We start from the raw sequence: 13,507 nt of genomic DNA on the forward strand, positions 1-13,507 counted from the left end.
AACTCTGAAACTTCATTAGTATTGGTTGGAGCATAGTATGCAGAGCTGTCTTTATGGACCTTTTAAAGATTTTGGCATGGATTTTGCTGTTATCTCCTCACATGCATATGCTGTTCTTCTTTTGAATGATGTATAGTATATAATACAGTACTATAAATGTAGCTAAGCTATATTATCTTGTATCATTTAGTTCGATAAGTCATTCTGGAATACATTTGTATGGCACAATGTGAGATAAAGTTGTGTAATATCTTGTATAATCAGCATTCATGCATGCATAAGTTATGAAGCAGTGTTTGTTCACTTGTCTGGGATCAGGACCAAATCATGTGCTTTCACATTTTCATAAGGGCTACGGTAGTAGGTACACTGGTTCAATTTCTAAATATTTGTAGAAAAACATCACTATTTTATTTTTAAACGTTTCCTTCATTTTGATGAAGAGGAGGAGGAGAAGGAAGAGCTGAAAAGAAACTGAGCACTTCTGAAGGAGCCTCCTGTTGAAGAGAATCGTTCATCAATTCAAACAGTAGCAGAAAGTAAATAGAAACATGACCTGAATCAGCAGATGAAAATGGGGTAGAAGTTTAAGCTGCTAGAAATGCTTTTGTCAGATTTTTGACATACTTTTGTCTCTATATTATATATCTAAAAATGCTGTAGGTATGGTTTCAAAATAAACAAAAACAAAAAGCAAACCCCGTAGTAGACATAAAAGAGATTCTTCTTGAAAAAGCGACAGAAGTTTAATAGGAACCATCTGTTAAGATGCTCAGACTTCAAGAGGCCATTGTTTTAGCTGGTTTCCCTGATATTTTCTGAGACTTTTTTTTAACAACAAATAACTTGCAAAATAAATGATTAAATATGCAAATTTTTATTTAAAAACTTATATTCTGTAGGGGAAGACATTTCATCAGTGTCCTTTATTTATTTTTGACTGTCACAAAACATTTTATTCATGGCATAGAGCTTTCTCTGGAACCATTCACTATCTGATTTCTAATGTGCCTAATTCATTCTTAGGCTAATACTTTGTTAAATGCATTACATTTCAAATTGAAGTATATAGTAAATAATTAATATCTACTAATGGCCAGCTTCTACCACCGTTACTCACTTGTACCTTAATCTTTGAGTAGTCCTACTCAGTATAAGAAGGGTGGAATAATGTGGCCCTGAATCATATTTGACAATCAAAACATTATTACCAGATAAAATCACTATTAAAGAAACCCCTATTCTACCTGCCTTCATCTCAAAACACACACCTTTAACCCTTTACATTCTTCATCTAGGGCCCCATCTCTCAGTCCTAATTGAAGCCGTGGTCCAGCAAGTAGTTAGAGTAACTGAGCAGGAAGCTATTGCCCAAGAGAGCTGGGGCAATTTTTCTGAAATATATGGCTCTGATCTAGCTAAGCCCTTAAACTCATGATTAATTTTAAGCAAATGAGTAGACCCAATGACTTCAATGCTTAAGTGCTTTGCCTGATCAGGACGTAAAATCAATGGACGCTTTGCCTGAATTAGGACTGCAGGATCAGGCCTTTCGCGCCAAACTCTATTTAATAATGTGTTCTATTTTATTTATTTATTTTATTTTATTTACTGTTTGCCCTTCACAACTCTTATTTATTTTTTCCATACCATTATCAGTATTCTAACACCTGGAACAGCATTTTCCATTTTAAAAGCATGCTGCAACTTTAGACAAAGCTGCTGTAGTTCTAACACAACTGGAGCTACAGCACAGGTATAAAATAAACACACAAACAAACAGCTAACACTGAGAACAAGAAGTAGTGGATTAACACAGCATTGGTAACCTAGTTGTTGCATTGGTGTTGATTTGCAGTTGCATATATGCCCTTTCCACTTCATTCTTGTGTTTCTCAATCTTTCCATAGGTAAATTGCAAGATTATTGCAGGGTTCCCTTGTTTGTGTCAGTAAATACATAGCTGTAGAGCTCCCCCATCAGGGTTTTAGATCCCAGTTCATTTATCCAGTTTGTCCTCCTGAATGGTCACAAGGTAACTTTTCCCTATATTTTTTATCATAACACAAAGTTTTAAGTGGGTGCTTCTTCAGCATTCAAAACTATATGGTATCTTGCTCAGCGGAGGTGATGTGATAGAGATCTGTATAATATACAGGAAGTACAATATTTTTCTCACTCCAAATCTGAGAGATAAGAAAAAAGCTTTTCACCCTGAATAAAATGTGAACTTTGTCAGAAGGCATTTTTAAAAATTACAATTGGCTTTACTATGCCCCCTACAGAGGTGGCAATCTTGACAAGTCATTCTTGACACAGTTTATTCAAGGTTAGAAGTGTTTCTTATGCCACCTTTCGAACTTACAGATTGCTGGGCTGAGCAAAATGGGTTCAGTTTTCCTTTAAAGTTTGGTTTGGGCCTCATTTAAAAAAAAAATGAATAGACCTAGTGAAAGACCCCATTCATTTTAAAAACATTTTCAAAATGCTTGAAGTCCTTAAATAATCCCATTCTCACCATGAAAACCTGATTCTAATCCCCTAGCCATTTTAATCAAGTCCACAGTAGTTTAAATTTCTATTAAATCTATTCCTTTATTCTTTATCTTGTCTGTATTATGGAATTGGTACATAAACTGTCAATTAACTGTTCATGTGTTTTGTTCATGTGAACCAAAAACTGTTCATGAGTTTCAGTAGACATGCATTTTGTTTTCTTGTTTTATTAATAAAACACATCTCAGTCAATAAAATGTGGTATCCTATTCAAATAATAGGAAGGAATAAAACAGCAAAAAAGTGGTAAAGAGGAACAATAATAAAGTTTCACTTTTGGCTGGTTTTATCCTGAAAAGTTCCAAAGCCCAACATAAACTGCATATGTACAATACCATTGAAATGCAACTGCCTTTGGGGTGGTCTGTGATCTACAGACAACTCATGTGTTGCAAAATTAACAGTAATAAAAAGAGGAGAATTTTTCTGACCACGGCTTAGAGCAAGTCTTGCACTTACAAAAGTGCCATGGGATCTTTAATATCCACATGTGGAGCATTACATGTTGAATATTTTACATATCTGTCTTAAAATAATGGTGAAATTTGGTTTTGTTAAACAATTTAAACTATTGAGGACTCCTTTTGGAGAGTAGGGGATCAGAATCAAATTTAAAGGATGGAAATAAGATTAATTTTATTTGTTTAAAAAAATTACACATATATTTTGTCTTCAACATTCCCTTAAGAGAGAATGATTGACTGAGAGAGAAAGTGGGAGGAATTCTGGGTCCACACAAATCCCCATACAGGCCACTTGAAGCAGGGTCACAACTTGGGCAGCCCTCGGGCAAGTGGACAATGTGCCAGAGAGCCCTTGAAAGAATCCTATAGTTATTCATAACTATTCAAGGAAATAACCTGATCTCAATTTTTTTCCTTTCTAAATTGTATCCTAATTAATTCAGCAGTGTCACCTGTATTTGTATCAGAGGGGTAGCCGTGTTAGTCTGTATCCACAAAAACAATGAGAAGTGTGGTGGCACCTTAAAGACTAATAGATTTATTTGGGCATAAGCTTTTGTGGGTAAAAAACCCACTTCTTCAGATGCATGGAGTAAAAATTATAGATACAGGCATAAATGTATATTGGCACATGAAGAGAAGGGAGTTACCTTACAGGTGGTGAACCAATGCTGAAGGCCAATTTAGTCAGGGTGGATGTTATCCACTCCCAATAACTGATGAGGAGGTATCAATATCAAGAGAGGGAAAATTGCTTTTGTAGTAAGCCAGCCACTCCCAGTCCCTAATCAAGCCCAAATTGAGGATGTTAAGTTTGCAAATGAATGGTAGCTCTGCAGTTTCTCTTTGAAGTCTGTTTTTGAAGTTTTTTTAGTGAAGAATGGCTACTTTTTGTATCTGTTATTGAGAGTTCAGGGAGATTGACGTGTTCTCCTACTGGCTTCTGTATGTTACCATTCCTGATGTCTGATTTGTGTCCATTTATCCTTTTACGTAGAGACTGTCCGGTTTGGCCAATGTACATGGCAGAGGGGCATTGCTGGCACATGATAGTATATATCACATTAGTAGATGTGCAGGTGACTGAGCCTCTGATGGTGTGGGTGGTGTGGTTGGGTCCCCTGATGGTGTCGCTAGAATAGATATGGGGTCAGAGAAGGCAACAGGATTTGTTACAGGGATTGGTTCCTGGGTTAGTGTTTTTGTGGTGTGGTGTGTAGTTGCTGGTGACTATTTGCTTCAGGTTGGGGAGCTGTCTGTAAGTGATGATTGGCATGCCTCCCAAAGCCTGTGAGAGTGGGGGATCGTTTTCCAGAATACTTTGTAGATTGTTGATGATGCATTGGAGAGGTTTTAACTAGGGCTGTATGTGATGGCCAGTGGTGTTCTGTTATTTTCCTTGTTGGGCCTGTCCTGTAGGTGATTTCTGGTTACCAGTCTCGCTCTGTCAATCTGTTTCCTCACTTCACCAGGTGGGTATTGTAGTTTTAAGAATGCTTGATAGAGATCTTGTAGGTATTTGTCTCTGTCTGAGGGATTGGAGCAAATGCGGTTGTATCTTCAGGCTTGGCTGTAGACAATGGATCTTGTGATGGATGGAAAGCTGGAGGCATGTAGTTAATTATAGCGGTCAGTAGGTTTCCGATATAGGGTGGTATTTATGTGACCATCATTTATTTGCATTGTAGTGTCCAGGAAGTGGATCTCTTGTGTGGACTGTTCCAGGCTGAGGTTGATGGTGGGGTGGAAATTGTTGAAATCCAGGTGTAATTTTTCCAGGGCCGCCTTCCTGTGTGTGATGAAGATGTCATCAATGTAATGTAAATAGAGGAGGGGCACTAGGGGACGAGAGCTGAGGAAGCATTGTTCTAAGTCAGCCATAAAAATGTTGGCATACTTGGAGCCATGCAGGTACCCATAACAGTACCGCTGACTTGAAGGTATAAGTTGTTCCCAAATCTGAAATGGTTGTGGGTAAGGAGGAAGTCACAAAGCTCAGCCACCAGGTGTGCCATGGCTTCATCACGGATACTGTTCCTGATAGCTTGTAGTCCATCCTCATGTGGAATATTGGTGTAAAGAGCTTCTTCGTCCATGGTGGCCAGGATAGTGTTTTCAGGAATATCACCAATGCATTGTAGTTTCCTCAGGAAGTTGGTGGTGTCTCGAAGGTAGCTAGGAGTGCTGGTAGCATAGGGTCTGAGGAAAGAGTCCAAATAGCCAGATAATCCTGCTGTAAGAGTGTTAATGCCTGAGATGATGGGGCATCCAGAGTTTCCAGGTTTATGGGAGTTCAGCTCTGTGGCCTTCTTTCCCCTCCCCCCCCCCCCCCCAACACATCGGATGCTCCTTTGTTGATGAAGAGCAAAGATCTGATTCTTGCTTGGGGTGGAAAGAGACAGGGCTAAGCCTTTTTCTGTAGCATTATTCCCCCCTTTAAGTCTGTGGGGCGGCAGAAAATAAGTTAATTCTGGATCTGCATTGACCTGTGTTGATTCCAACACTAGAGAGAGAGTGTTAAAGGGCACTGGCAGGCAGGGAGACCATGGAAGGAATCGATGGCCAGGTAACACTGAGGACCAGGTGCCTCAATGTGGATAGCTATGGCCTTTGGCAGAATTGCCGTTTCCATGGGTATGACCTTATCTCCACCATCTGAATGATCAGGAGGAAACTCCGCAAATAGGAACTCACAGAATATCCTCTAAGTAGGGAAAAGCTTTCATGGGGACAATTTGGTCTAAGTCAGGGGTTCTCAAACTGGGGGTTGGGACCCCTCAGGGGGTCACAAGGTTATTACATGGAGGGTCACAAGCTGTCAGCCTCCACCCCAAACCCCGCTTTGCCTCCAGCATTTATAATGGTGTTAAATATATTAAAATGTATTTTTAATTTATAAGGGGGGGTCGCACTCAGAGGCTTGCTATGTGAAAGGGGTCACCAGTATAAAATTTTGAGAACCACTGGTCTAAGTATTTCGGTATAAGGCCAGATATGACTACATTGGCTTTAATGTACTTGAAGAAATGTGGAAGCTGGATGATTCAAGGCATTGGTTATGAGATACCATGCCGTTCTTGATTTAAGTCACCAGTTCAGATCCAAATGAGGTTAGTAATGACCAAAAATTTCATAGCTGCTCAATAACCTATGTGAAAGAGGAGTGACTAGCTGCCCACATGACAAACATTGCTACCTCAGCTGGCTCTTACTGGCACCTTTATTGGTAGGGTCTGAGAGCCTGGTTATCTTTCATCTATAGAAGTAGCCCCTCTTATGCTGGGGTTGAAATAAATTGGAAGCACAACATGGGGAAGCTTGCATCACTGCCTTAGTTGTACTTGTTTTGTGGATAAAGAGGCTTTCAGTCTCTAGGCTTGTCACTCTAGCCCTTTTCATGAATGTAACATTCGCTCCAAACAATTTGAGCTGGGGAAAAACTCCACATTAACGACTTTGCCATTATTGCCATGTACCCTACAACTTGAGGTGTGTGTTAGTTGCTCTTTAGGAAATGACAGCAATCATGTTGCATAGCTGACCAAATATACAATAACCTGAATTATGTTTTTATGTCTGGCCATGGAATTTCTGTATGTAATATAAATCTACAGAGGATGAATGGTTCTGTGCTTAGGGCACTAGCCTGTGACTTGAGGGATGTGGGTTCAATTTCCTGCTCTGCCATAGACTTCCTGTGTGACCTTGGGCAAGTCACTTAATGTCTATGTGCCTCAGTTTCTTTATCTTCCATCAAATGAAGATAAAAGTGCTTTCCTATCTTTCAGGTGTGTTGTGAGGATAAATGCACTGAAAATTGTGAGGTACTACAGTAATTGGACCCATATAAGTATCTTAGGGTTGGTCTACACTACTGTGGTAAATCAATTTAACTTATGCAACTTCAGTTACATACCTGAAGTTGATGTAGTTAGATCCACTTACCATGGTGACTACTCTGTGCTGTGTCGATGGGAGAGCATCTCCCGTTGACTTCTCTTACACTTCTCAAGGAGGTGGAGTACACAAATCAATGGGAGAGTGCTTTCCCATCAATTTAGCATGTCTTTGCCACACCTACTAAATCAATACTCTCTGCCAGCAAGTGTAGGCATACCCCTAGCTGCCATAGTGTTCCATTAAGACTAAAATACATAAAGGGCAAATCCAAGAATATAATAGGTTCTTGGGACTACTTATGTAAAAATAACCATGGGTGTAGATGTTTGTAGCAGCAAAGCTTAAACAAAGACACTTTCACAAGGAAGTTATAAAAGAACTGTTTAAAAATGTAACCAATGGTGTACTTTTGGCAAAATTGGCAATAATTATCTCCCTATAAACTTAAGAAATCTAAATTTCAAAGAACAATTACTAAACTCCAAACCCACTTTCAGTCCATCACAACATAAAACATTTTTCACTGGGCCTGAAATTTTTCATCCATAATGGAGATTTTTGTTAAGTTTAATCAAAACTGGTTAAGCCGTTTTTTTGAGTGATGAGAATGTAGGGGAAAATTTAGCCTTTTTTTTGTAATTAATAACTAACTAAATAATAAAAAATATGGGATTTTCAAAAACATCTGAGGGATTTAGTAGCAAGCCCATTTACATTTGAGGGGAATTGTGCTCTTTCTCCTTAGGTGCTTTTGAAAATCCCATCCAAAAATATTTTTGTTTTGCACTCAGATAATCCAACAGTGGGTTAGTTTTAATATGTCACACTTGCTGTGGACTTTGGCCCCAGTGAAATCAACTATCTTTGATATGTGGGAATTAATTTGTTTTTCAGATTTTTAAAAGAAGTTTACATAATTGATGATGATTTTCTGGCTATACGCAGTACTTCATACAGCTTATGGGCTAAGGCTTTATCTCAGTGTAGCCAGCAGGATTAATTCTGCTGGCTCTAAAACATTTTTGGATTGTTCATTTAATGGATATTTAGATATTTCTACATGTGTTATCAAAACTGAAACTTTACTTATATGTATAAGAATTTTATAAAGTGCGTGCGTGTGTGTGTATGTGTGTGTCTGACTATGAAGGTATTTAAAACATCACCACTGACCGTTTCCTAGTAGTGGAATTTGAGTTTCCCAAACCTGAATCAAGCTGTTTCTGGTGGAGATACAGAGCCTGATCCTGTAGCCCATGGGGATTTTTGTCTAAGGACTCCAAATCTACCTGTCTCTGATAACCCTTTGTTTTGGATAGTTTCTTGTCAAGCTGGGGTAGATCTTTTGTGATACTAATTATGAAAACAGAGAACTTAATTTAATTTGGGATAGTGCTAAAGATTTCCTCAGAGGAGTTATTTCCTTTTCTACAAATTGTTTTTAAAATGATTATGCTGGACATATGGTCTCTCTCTCTTTCTCATCCCCCCCTCAAAATTCACAGTTTGATTGAGATGTCTCAATCAGGTCCTAACATTTTCTTGTGTAGAGTAAATAGAAATACCTCAGTTCCCTGAACATATAGTGGTATTCTTCCATCTTCTTTTTGATGGAGTATCAGTGATTTCTCCATATCCGTATGGACTTTCAGTTTCCTCCATATATTTCTTACATTAGGTAAATAAATGAGTTAATAGCTGTCAGGATTTTCCTGTTTCACATGTATAATTTTGTGGCAAGGCCTATCTCCCTTCAACTTTGTAGTACCAGGTGACCTTGTGCACCAGACATTCAGTTTGGAATAACCAGATTTATTTCCCTAATTTTGGTCACATAGTAGCCTTTCTTTTACCTTATAGTTCCCTCCTCCTGTATGTTTGGTGGAGATAAAACCAGCTGGTCCAACAACTCTCATTGTAGCAGAAGAAGAAGCAAAAGCAGACACCAGTTTACATCAGTTGTTTTGGAAATGAAGTCTGACAAAATTCTTCTGTAGTAGAAAAACATCTGGAGAAAGTCTTCCTTGTGGTTATAGGGTGTGTGTGGGGGTGTATGAGTGTATAAGGAGTCTCACCTCTGATTCCTATATGTCTATAAAAGATTGGAAAAGGTAACAAAATATACTAGATTACTAGAGTCCTAAGCAAGTGCGAAGGTACAGCAAAGAAATCACACATGTTGATTCTTCTCAGCAGTTGACTGAAAACACTTTTGCGGCTTATTTTCCTTTAAGGGAAACACATAGGTTTTAGGTGATGATGAGTATATTTAGTCATTATATAACACCTTTCATCTTTAAAGTGCTTTGCAAATATTAGTGTATTAATCCAGTACAATGAATGCCTATCAGCACTGTGATAACTGACACTTCCTGGCTTTGGATCACAATGATTGTAGCACAACCTGTCAATCTGCTTCTTTCCTTTGTCTGACTACAATTAAATGCAAGATAAGCTGCCTTCTGTGCTTTTATTCTTTTTATTCTTATGTATTCCCACATAACCTGGGGCCAGATATTCAGAAGTATAACTAAGAACATCTCATAGAAAGCCAACATATATAGAGGGATTGGGGTTTTTTTGGGCGGAGGTGGGGAGGGTTCGTTGTTGGGTTTTTTTTGCTTTGCCTCAAGTGAAAAGGGCACTAGAGAGTATCTTAGAAACTACTTAGTTATGTGCCCTTGGCTGTTTGCCTGTTATTGCACAACCTGTGTTTTATGTTCTGTCACCCTGATTCCTCTATATTTTAGCTGGTCTCCTGGTGCCACTGTTTGCCCTTGGCTTTCCTTCAAAGCAAGTGACTGTGGACAGTACTCATACAGTATATTATATACTGTATGCTTTGACAACTCATGTGGTCTTGATGGGTTTCCCAGTTACAGAGGCTGAAAGAGTAAGGCAGCCTGTTCTGCATGTTTCCATACAACATTTCTTATGAATAAATCCCTTAGATAGAAAAATATAAATCATGTCTATAATGTTTGGGTTTTTTTAATCTGGTAAGTATAAAGAAATCCTTCTCTGTCATGGCAGGGGGAAAGCACAAATAGGATATCCACAATATAATTTAAATGAAAAATCACTTGTAGATTAATTAATATTATTTCATTAGGCGTTGTGGGTTCTGAAATGTTTTTGAGTTAACGCCACTTGGTAGAGGGATGGCTCACAAATCATTGTCTTCATTCAGATATTGAATTCATATTTGTTCTAAGACTACAAAGAAATAAAACTGATTTTTCTTAAAAATGAGGATTTACTTATAATGTTTTTTATTTTACCCCACAGCAAAGGAATAAGACATAAATCATCTTTCCTGGTGATCTTGATCAGTCTCCTCCTCACTTTCTCTTATCTAATTTCCTGAACTCTCCTAAAGCATCTTCTTTAAAGGCTCCTTCCTTCTTCTCCATGAGTTAGGTGTCCCTTATGGTTCTGTTTTCTGTCTTCTTCTCTTTATGTATGTGTAAATTGACAGTATTAGATAGTTAAGTAATAATAGTAATGCTGATTGTGAAATACTGAAGATTATATCCAAATAAATTATCTACCAAAATACCTACAAAAGAATAGAAGTTACTCGCTGTTTAATAAAACAATTCTTTTTGTTTAAGATTCAGCTATGTTCCCTTTCAGATTTCTTTACTTTGTGCAACTTTCCTGTGCCCACACTTTTAATTTTTAGTTATCTCTTTACAACTCTCTAACTGTAGTGATTTTCCTGATAAAGCACCATATTTACAGTTGTTGCACAGTGTAATGGGTATGTCCATGGGATTAACCATGGAATACCGTATCTTCCTCCTCTAAATCACTGGTTTAAATACAGCACAAGTCTACCTAGTGTCCAGTGTTAATCTAACCTATTTGTCAACTGTTTCATTTTGGCTAGGAATGTCATGGATATTTTAACTCAGTCCCATGTGTTTTGCAGTCCTGGCCAAAATCCTCTTCTGTTTTGTGCCCTATACCTCTGTCTCCTTACCCCATCTTCCTCTCCTCACATCTGAGATGGAAACCTGAGGGTGTGGGGATATCAGGCAGCAGGTTAAACTGCCCTGTCCCTGTTGTAATTAGAGCAGTAAAAAGCTGCTTTATTAGACAATGCCTACCAATGGTCCCTAAAGGATCATATGCCATTCGATTTACAGATGGGGAACAGTGTTCTCCTCTGCTCCCTTCTCATCCTTCCTGATCATGCTAACAGTCCTCCTGCTTAAGTAAAGTTAAGTCTGTGTATAGTCTTGCAGGATCAGGACCCTAATCAGACCTACATCAGAATGCTAATCTCCAGAGTGCCCAAAAATTCTCACCTACTTCTACTTTGAAATAGATTTGAAATTATGCTGGATAAGAGAATAGGGCCAATAATGGTTATAGTTTCCCAGATTACTATTATATATGCATGCTTTAATTTTACTCTGCCTAATTCAATAAAAGTGAGTACTTTGCTTTGAGACAAAGCAGCTATATTTTTACTATCAACAAATATAATTTGTTATAATAAGAAATTCTATCTGGTAAAAGTTTCCTGAGTTTGTAGAAGGTTCTTAATTACCATTGTGTTTTCTTTTCTTTCTTTTCCCTGCTCACCAATAATAAAGGTAGAGCTTTGGTGGGTTTTGTTTGTTTTTAAATGTTCTCAAATATTAATTCAAAGTCACATTAAGAAGTCCTTTCTCTTCTTACTGTTCAAGAAAAGTAATCCACCAAGGTATTCTTTTTTTATATTGTTAATGTCGTAAACAGAAAATTTTTTTTAAAAATTACTTTTTTCTTAAACTTAAATGATCTGAACTTGAAAGGAAGTTCAGACTCTTGATAGAGGGAAAAGGGTCCATTATACAGTGGAGAAACCCAAGGTGAATGTCACACTGTCTGAGGCGGTTCATGATGATGAGTGTCAGCCTCAGGGCAGACTGTCAAAAAGCAGAGCAGACACCCCAAAATAGAGGTAGGTTCTATAATTACATTTCATCAACCCAGTAACAAATGTGAACTCCTGAAGCACTATAACAGTCTTGCCATGGAGTCACAGACAGTCCATTTGGGCACTCCAGTCTATGTTGCTACACAGGCAAGTCTGGACTTAATGATCACTTACACCATTGGTTTTCAACCTTTTTTTCATTTGTGGATCCCTAAAAAATTTCAGATGGATGTGCGGAAATCTTAGACAGAGTCTGCAGACCCCCTTAGGTGTTCAGATCACAGGTTGAAAAACTAATTTGCACCAATGATCACAAAACATTCAGTCCCATGCTCCCAGTCCCAAGAGATAAGTCACTTACTCCAGGTCAATTTGTACCCTAGATATCACAGCAAAGACAACACTTGTAGCCAATCCTATAGTAAACTAACTAAGGGTTTATTAACTAGAAAAAAGAAATGGGAATTATTTACAGGCAAAAGCAGGCAACATAGATACATAAATGACAATCTATAGTTTTAAAAGGAGATCTCTGCTTTTGTTTCCTAGCTCCAGCCCTGTGAGAGTCCAAACAGCAAAGAGATGTTGGCTATCTTTATTTCCTTCTTCCAGAATTCAAGCTGATGGGATGAGTTTCCTTGCATGTAGTATTTTTATGGGCATGAAAGGGCCATTAGCGCAGTCTTTGTATTGTGATGTTTCACAATAGCCCACTTAGTTTTGATCATGCACTATGATGGGCAGGGGAACTATTCCTTCTGCCTGGGTTCATAAGTTCAGAGCAGGTATTTTTACAGTTATAAAGCGAAACTTACATATCCTCTTACAGTATGGGATATATTACAAATAAGATTAATACAATTTACAAGCATTTGATAGAAGCTAAACACTTACATATCTTTACAAGTCTAACACTTATCTTGAACAATAGTAACAAACAGGTGAGCTGGTCTGGTTTCCAGTTATGAATTGTCAGTGCTTAGCTGATAGCTAGAGCCTTGGCAAGCGCTGGCACCTGGCCTTCCAGCATCACAGTGATCGCTAGGTTCTTTACCAGATGAATATGGGAGCATGCCAATAGAGGGAATAGAAATCTTAGAGGATGCTGAACTTTTGGGGGGAACTTTGGTGTCTCATAAATGGGATACAGTGTTTGTTTGTTTTTTTAAGATGCAAGCCTTTATTTCAAATTGAGAAGCCTCTTCTCAAAATAGTGGACTCTTTTTTCCATGTGGAGACCTGAGGTATCTCAAATTTGAACAGGTTTCAGAGTAGCAGCCATGTTAGTCTGTATTCGCAAAAAGAAAAGGAGTAATTGTGGCACCTTAGAGACTAACCGATTTATTTGAGCATAAGCTTTCGTGAGCTCTTAACTTAGTAGTACACCATGAGAATCTGTGGAGTAACATATAAACAGCAAACTACTGTGAGCTTAACTTTACATATTTAGAGTGTTGGCACTTTAAATCAGAAGTGCCAACTCTGTAAATATGCAGTATTAAGTTCACAGTAGTTTGACACTTATATCCTACTCCACAGGTTATCATGATTGTACTGCTGAGTTTAGATATAACTGTGAGATTTTCTCTAAAGCAAGTTTCACTAAAAAGTCTTCTGAAATACATACATCGTCAAAATGAATGGTTTATTTAAGATG

Source organism: Chelonia mydas, chromosome 5 (assembly GCF_015237465.2).
Source record: "Chelonia mydas isolate rCheMyd1 chromosome 5, rCheMyd1.pri.v2, whole genome shotgun sequence".
NCBI classification, from domain to species: domain Eukaryota; kingdom Metazoa; phylum Chordata; order Testudines; family Cheloniidae; genus Chelonia; species Chelonia mydas.